The sequence below is a fragment of the Zonotrichia leucophrys genome, unplaced genomic scaffold (genome assembly GCF_028769735.1).
Source record: "Zonotrichia leucophrys gambelii isolate GWCS_2022_RI unplaced genomic scaffold, RI_Zleu_2.0 Scaffold_53_334942, whole genome shotgun sequence".
Lineage (NCBI taxonomy): Eukaryota > Metazoa > Chordata > Aves > Passeriformes > Passerellidae > Zonotrichia > Zonotrichia leucophrys.
In genome coordinates this window covers 319,563-327,908 of record NW_026992258.1, presented here as the reverse complement: position 1 = coordinate 327,908, position 8,346 = coordinate 319,563, and the positions used below count along the sequence as shown (strand labels likewise).

Genomic DNA, 8,346 nt, shown 5'->3' with positions numbered 1-8,346 from the left:
GAATGACATAAAATCATCTCAGTTTAGCTTTCAGCCAATCACACCAAAACAAGACATATTGACAAGCTTTCCATCCAACCTTATAAAACATACGTAATAGTAGTTAAAACAAAGACTGGTTCATAAAAGACAAAGAACAGAGCTCTATTCACAGTAACCTTCTAAAGATATACATTAAATAAACTTGTTGCCATCCTAAAGCCAAGTCTACAAAGTCCTATTGTTATTTGTCACTTTTACTGCTTGGGAAACTTTTCTGCTTGCTTGGGAAACTTTTCTGCTGTAACAGAACTTCGGGCCACATCCTGAGGCCTAAATACTCTTTTTTAACCATTTCCTAAAAACCCTCTAACTTTATGAATTCCCACACTGTGCCTTTAAGACCGGCTCTGAAGAGTGGAAGTTCTGTTTGGGTTTCTCTTATCAGGGACACAGAGACAAGCGGTACATAAAACTATTTTTTCACTTCTGGCTTGCTTGCTGCTTTTGCTTGCTCTCTTTTTCTGCTCTTGCTTCTGCTCTGCTTTCGCCTCTGCTTATTAGCTAAACAGTCCATATTCCTTCCTGGACTGTTTCTCCTCTCCTGTTTCTGTGACCATCTTGAACCTGCTCCGGACTGGGAACCGGGAACACTGAAGGTTCGGCTGCAGCAGCTGGCCCAGCGCCGGAGGGACTGAGAACAGAGCAACCATCCCCCCGAAAGAGACTTTCTGATTTTATCATCTTTCTCAAAGCGGTGTCATCGGGTATTGTTCATTTTGTGTGCTGGGTGGTGCTGGGCCAGTCAAATAAACAGGTTCTTTCCACCTCTCTCCAAGGAATTTTTTCCCGAACGGGTTGGGGGGAGGGGCTGTGTGGGTTTTGCTTTCTGGAGGGGCCCTCCTTTGCAGATTCTTTAACAAATTTGCCCTAAATCAGGACACCGCCCCGATTACATTCTGCCTCGGCGGGGAGGGGAGTGCTCTGGCCCAATGGGCACCTATAGCCCAGGCCTGGATTAAGGAACTGTGCAAGGCCTAGAGGGAGCACTCCTGGGAATCTGAGTATTTACGGGGCCTCCTTCGCCTGGTCCTTGCACAGGGAGATCTGGTGCCCACGGACCTGAGGGCTCTCCTCTCTAGCATTTTAGGGCCCATGGAATTCAGGGTCTGGGTGGGAGAACAGAGGAGGGAGATTGTGGAGGTTCTCTCAGTGCTTTGGGGGAACCCCTCCACATCTCATGACACTGAGGGCTTGGCAATTTCTGAGGACCATCTTGTGGGTGAACGGGGCAGCTCAGGCAAAGGCATTGTTCAAAGAACAACTTGTGGAAACAGGGAAAGCTGCAGAGCATGCTTTTTATAAACTAGCTACTACCACCTCACAGCTAGAAGAAGAAGAAATAAGGCAGGGCACGCAGGAATCTTACCTGGCATTTATGGAAAGACTCTACTGGTTCGTTTAGGTGCAGGTTCCGGGGGAGAGGGAGAGAGAGGAGATGCTTAGGCAGATGGCTTATTACAATGCCAACACAGCGTGCAGGCGGGCTATCCGATCTCTCCCTCGAAACCCCCGACCCACCGTGGAAATGATGATCGAAATGTGTGCCAGGAAGGTTCCTCTGCAAGACCTGAAAGCACGCCCCAAAAGAGCCTCTGTAGCCTTCGCAGAGTATCCAACGCCAGAGGACACAGATGCCGAAGCTGCCGCCGCCACCAGACCAATGACACCAGGGTCCAGGAGAAGGACGACGGCGACTCACCCCTGGCACCTCTGTGGCAAAGTGGGCCACTGGATGCCCCAATGCCCTATGAGGCAAGATTACTTAGAATATAGGAGGAGGAAAGAGGAGGAGGAAAAACAGCAAAAAAACTAGCTCAAGAGCGCAGCCCCTCCCTGTGCCAAGATAAAAATGAGGCGCGTGATGTAACATCAAGCAGGGAGGGACTAACAAAGGGGAACCCATCATTCACGTTACCGGACTTGTCTTATTTCTTATCTATACCTGATGTGACATTTAACAACTGTGGTTTACAGCCTCAACCTGTGCTTAACACCTTGTCCTCTGCTTCCCCATACAGGCTTCAGCTCACGAGGGGCATACACCTCCCCAAAAGTGATTTACAACTGGTGTCTGTCGACCTCCAACATCCGGGTCGATGGAGGAGTTTAGGACGTTGCAGGTGGACTGTCGTCGGAGATACTAAGCACACGCCGTGAGACCTTTACATCGTCCCAGGGTTGACCACTACGGACTGGGACCGTTTCGCGGTAGGGCTGTACTGTGTCTGACCCCCACTCTTCCTCCCCAAGGGACAAATCATCACCCAGGCCATTCCATTTCCTGATAAGGACCATTGGAAGAAGACATCAGGAGACTCCTCACCCCCGACGGTGGCCTGGGCGTAAGTAGTGGGGAGGGAGAAACCCCGCCTGACATGTCAGTTCTCATTGGGCAGGGACCACAAAATCGTCAGGGGTCTTTTGGACACAGGGGCAGATGTGACGATCATTCCCTCTCAGGAGTGGCCATCACATTGGGGCTTGCAAAACACAGCTGGCGCGATTCAAGGTGTAGGAGGGCTCAAATTGGCTAAGCAATCAAGGGGCATTGTACAAATTATGGGGCCAGACGGGCAATTGGCTTCGGTGCACCCGTTTTTTTTGGATTACACTGAGCCTCTCTGGGGGAGAGACCTTTTAGCCCAGTGGGGAGCCAAAATTGACCTTCCAAAGGCTCCCCAGGTTTTTCGAGCAGTGGCCACCGAAGAGTGCCGGACCTGGAAGCTGGATTGGCTGTCTGATGAACCAGTACAGGTGAAACAGTGGCCACTTAACAAACAAAAATTGAAGGCGCTCCATAAGCTCGTTCAGGAGCAGCTACTAAAGGGCAATATCGAGGAGACCATGTCTCTGTGGAACTCCCCTATATTTGTCATCAAAAAGCCCAATAAGGACAAGTGGCAGCTCCTGACCGACCTCCGCCAAATTAATGAGAGAATCGTAGATATGGGGTCTCTCCAACCAGGGATGCCATCCCCTGCAATGCTCCCCCGAAATTGGAATTTGGCCGTGATTGACATAAAGGACTGCTTCTTCCAAATTCCTTTACACCCAGATGATGCCCCGCCTTTTGCCTTCATGGCTCCTTCCATCAACCGTGAGTCCCTGGACAAGCGCTACCCCTGGCAATGCCTTCCGCAAGGAATGAAGAACTCCCCTGTGATTCACCAGTGGTACGTCGCTTCTCTGCTGTCCCCAGTATGTACAGCCCTCGGGGATGCCGTCATTTTACATCATTATATGGACGACATCCTCGTGTGTGCAGCCGATGACAGTTTGCTTGCCCATGCGCTTGACCTGACAACCAAGGCGTTGGTTGCTGCAGGGTTCGAACTCCAGCAGGACAAGATTCAACGGATGCCACCTTGGAGGTACCTGGGCCTTGAAATTACAAAGCGGACCATTGTGCCGCAAAAATTGGCTATAAGGACTGATGTCCGGACCCTTGAGGAGGTCCATCAACTGTGTGGGTCTTTAAATTGGGTGAGACCCTGGCTGGGTATTTCTACTGAGGACCTGGCCCCCCTTTTCGATTTATTGAAAGGGGGAGAGGGGCTTAATTCCCCTAGGGCTCTCACCCCAGAGGCTCAGGGGGCGCTGAAAAGGATCCAAAAGGCTATTTCGGCTAGGCAGGCCCACCGTTACCATCCGGGCCTGCCATTTAAATTCATAGTACTGGGAAAATTACCACACCTCCATGGCATAATTCACCAGTGGGACGGGACTTCGAAGGACCAAGGCTGGGGAGATAAGCTCTTAATCATAGAGTGGGTCTTCCTCAGCCACCATTGGTCCAAAAGAATGACAAGGCCACAGGAGCTGATAGCCGAACTGATCCTCAAAGCAAGATCGAGGATCAGGGAGTTGGCAGGATGCGATTTTGAAAGCATTTGCATACCAATTGAATTGGAATTGGGCCAATTAAAAATGAAGACATTCAATGAACTGCTGCAAACTAATGAGAACCTTCAGTTTGCGTTGGACAGCTACACTGGGCGGATTGCAGTAAATTGGCCGGGCCACAAATTATTTAATTTGGAATTTAAATTATCACTAAAGAAGGTCCAAAGCAAGGAGCCTCTGGATGCAGTGACAGTTTTTACAGATGCGTCTGGAGCATCCCACAAGTCAGTGATGACTTGGAAGGATCCTCAGACTCAGCAGTGGGAGACAGATGTTGCTGTTGTGGAGGGTTCTCCACAAACTGCTGAGTTAGACGCAATAGTCAGGGCATTCCAGAGATTCCCGGGACCTTTCAATTTGATAACAGATTCTGCATACGTTGCCAGTGTAGTGTCCAGAGCTCAATCAGCAGTTCTGCAGGAGGTTTCTACCCAAAAATTATTTGAATTACTTACTAGGCTCATTGATTTGGTCTCCCACCGCGAGCATCCGTTTTTCGTAATGCATGTGAGATCGCACACAGAGCTGCCTGGGTTCATTGCTGAGGATAACCATCATGCTGATTCCCTGGCCGTGGCTGCTGTCACGGTGGGCCCGCTCCCAGATGTGTTCGGCCAGAGAAGACAGATCAGCCACCAACTCTTCCATCAGAATGCGCCTGGCCTGGTCCGGCAATTCAACCTAACCCAAGACCAGGCTAAGGCGATCGTAGCCACATGTCCCCAATGCCACCGTGACCAGATGCCCACCATTGCCTCAGGGGCTAATCCCAGGGGCTTGGTGAGCTGTGAGGTGTGGCAAATGGATGTAACACACATCCCTTCTTTCGGTCGATTATGTTATGTCTCAGTGGATACCTTCTCTGGTGCACTCTATGCATCTGCCCACACAGGTGAGAAGGCTGCGGATGTCCAGAAGCATCTGCTTCTGGCATTCGCTGTCTTAGGCATCCCTAGGACCATCAAAACTGACAATGGCCCAGTGTACACGTCCAAGGAACTGCAGAGTTTCCTGCAGCAATGGGGAATAGTGCATAAGACAGGCATCCCCTATTCCCCGACAGGCCAAGCCATGGTGGAGAGGGCCCACCAGAGCCTGAAGAAGACCTTAGCTCAACAGCAAGCTGCTGTGAAGGTGGAGACCCCCCCACATCCGGTTGTCGAGAGCACTTTACACTCTCAACTTCCTTAATTGCTCTTTTGACAACCCTAATCCTCCAGTGGTCCAATACTTCGGCAGTCACCAGCCGCTGCAGCCTAAAGCCAGGCTGCTGGTCCTTATCAAGGACCCGGAGACCTGGCGGATGGAGGGGCCCTTTGACCTAGTGACCTGGGGGAAGGGATATGCTTGTGTGTCCACGCCCTCAGGCCCCCGCTGGATACCATCCAAATGGGTCAGGCCCTTCGTCCCGAAACAGAGGACGCAGAAGGAGGCTGTGCCACAGGTTCAGGTGGCGTGCTGGTGGCAGCGGAGAAAACCCTCCCAAACACCATCAGTTTCCTCAGATGTCCAGTTGCTCCCCAATGCTGAGACCCCTCCACCTACCCCTCTTCTCACTGAACTACCTCTGGTTTATGAATCCCTACCTTCCTCCCCCATTTCCTCTCCTTCTTCCGAACTTGATTTATTATTTGGGGCAGAACCATCTGTTTAATTACTACATACCTTCGCTACTCTCTTTTTATTTTTAGTACACCTCCCCGATGGCCCCCACATTGACATCGTTGGCTCCCAACCCTAGTCTTCTACTGTTAATGCTGACAACCTACGGACTCCTGCTGCCATCTTCGGAGCCGTGGGTCGTCCCCCAGCCAAAGATCAATGTCTGGCGTGCCTTGGCTCAGTCTTTAGGACAGGACCACATTTGCCTCGACACCGGCACAGAAGAGGACCCGATGTCGTCTTGCCTTGTGGGGATCCCTTTCTCTCCAGGCGAGTTCCCATCCGCCTTTCAGTCAGCCCTTTCCCCTATTTTGGCTCAGAGCCTTACTATCCTCCTGAGTTTTGATTCTAGTAATGCCTGGAGAGACGGAGTGCATAGGCTGGATCCTTTATCCTCTGAGCCCACAGAATTACATCTTCTCGGTTCCGCCAATGCCTCTGTTTGTTTTCAATTTGATTACACCTTTGCCCCTATAGAGAAGGGCAGTGAGGTGGTCCAGCAAACTAAAATAGAATATCAGGCAAACCAGTGGTGCAAAGCCGTGCTGAAGATCAGTGGCCCCACCACCACAGGACGGATCCCTTATGCCCTTCCTAGGGGAGCGTTTTTGATTTGTGGCAACCGGGCGCAGGCAGGCATCCCCTCTGGTCTGATCGGAGGGCCGTGCACTTCTGGCAGACTGACGCTGTTCACCCCCAACATGACCCAAATTGTCAACTGGAAAAAGGCAAATGTCACGTCCAAATGGGCCAGAGTTAAAAGAGATCTCAAGGATCTCCCTGAGGACTGTGACAGCGAAATTACGCATTGGTCTCACTCTAAATCCGTCGCTTTTACCATTCTATTGCCTTGGGTATCCGTGGCGAAGTCTCTAGGTGAATTGGGCCGCCTAGAGTGTTGGGTGGCAAAGCAAGCCAATTTTACATCAGCTGCCCTATACGACCTCCTCACAGACGAGGAAATAACAAGAAAGGTGACACTTCAAAACAGGGCAGCAATTGATTTTCTATTGCTGTTACATCATCACCACTGTGAGGAGTTCAAGGGCCTCTGCTGCATGAACCTGTCCTCCCGAGCCGAAGATGCCGGACACACTGTCAAGAGGCTGCAGGACCTAATACACCAAGTTAAACAAGAGACCTCTGACTGGCTGGGGGACATTTTTAAGGGTTGGGGCCTTAGCGGGTGGGCCGGTTCAATTTTGGAATCAATTTGTAAAGTTGTTTTAGGTTTGATTGTACTTTTAGTTCTTGTTGCTTTTATTCAATGCCTGGTTAAAAGACTCGTGATGAAAGTGTCAACGCCAAGTGTGAACCATGCCACCGTTCCCCTCAATGAGCCCATCGAGCTGGAGGACCTCTCCTTGGAGGCTGGAGAAACAGTGGATGAAGAGGGGGCGACCATGCTGCCCCTGGACCACCTATGGGCGGACAGACTCCAGCTTGAGGAGGGCGAGACTTGCTGGGACCAGCCGCGGGTCCCTGCAGTTTAAGTTTTACATGGACTTTTCCGTTCCTTTTATTTTTATTTGGTAAAAAACGGGGAGATGTTGTAGTGTGTTCGTTAAGTTCATTTAATTCCTCCCCCATTTTATGTATCTGCTCCCCCCCATTTTGTGTAAAATGGTTCTGCCCTCCTCAGTTTTCCCGCCACAGCCCTGCCAGTTCTATTGTCAATCTTTTAGGTTATATAATTCCTCCTCCCCTTTTTCCCTTATATGTATGCTTTTTCTCCTCCCTGGGCCAAGTCAATCACCCCCCCACTCCACCTAGTATTCCAGGAGCTTCTCCTCTTTGGGGGTTGTGGTTGGCTGTGCTCCCGGGACCCCTCCCATACCTGGTACCTATTGGGCTCTCCACTATGTCATTTGTGTTAAGCTCATCCCCTCTTCTCCCCCTATTGGTCTTCTGTAAACCCCTCTCGGGTCCACCCCTTCACTTTATAACCCTTAAGCACCCTTTGCTCTTGGTCATTCGCTGATACATTGTGGGCTTTGCAATAAACCAAGTTTAGCCCCCCCCGGTGAGTGCCTAGCTCCTTCCTTCTCGTCGTTTAGCAGCGATCCAGTCCGCAACCAGCACAGCCCGAGGCCTTACGACACCGAGGGGTGCTGGCAGACCATGTAGCGAGGTGTCGGCCTTAACCTCAGCTAGCCGAACTCTGAATTTCTCTGCTCTATAAGGCTAAATACACGCTGCTGCAATCCTACTTCCATATTTGATTGCAGTCCAAAGGATCCCATTCCACATTTGATCCCAGTCCATATTTGATCCCAGTCAGTATTGCCCTGCACACATTCCAAAAGTCTGGAATTCCAGCTCCCAGCCAGGAAAACATGTTCCCGCCCTTGAAGGCAAATGGAGCAAAATCCTACAGAGACATTTCCCTACCAGCCTTCAGAACTTCAGCTTCTGGGACTGGGATTTAAAATAATAATTGGGAAATAAAATAATAAATAGTGTGGGGAGAGTCTGTGGGGACAATGAAATCAGGGCAGGGGTCAATTAAATCAGGGAAGGGGTTATTTTATTCAGGGCAGGGGTCAATTAAATCAGGGAAGGGGTCAATTAAATCAAGGCAGGGTGAATTAAGTCAGGGGAGGGTCTTTGGTGGCAGAGGTCAATACAATCAGGGATGGTACAATTAAATCAGGGGAGAGTTTCTGGTGGTCACTGGGGCAATAAATAAATGGAGGGTATTTGGTGGTCCCTGAGGTAGTTAAATATAGGGAGGGTCTC

The 8,346-nt window shown here is 50.4% G+C and overlaps 1 long non-coding RNA gene across 1 annotated transcript; it reads left to right on the top strand.

The window, feature by feature from the left end:
* The first annotated feature begins 390 nt into the window (after positions 1–390).
* Positions 391–7,628, top strand: LOC135460528 (uncharacterized). The gene is made up of 3 exons (XR_010443241.1): positions 391–2,384; positions 3,098–3,215; positions 5,637–7,628. It is a non-coding gene; the product is annotated as an uncharacterized LOC135460528 (long non-coding RNA).
* Positions 7,629–8,346: the final 718 nt, after the last annotated feature.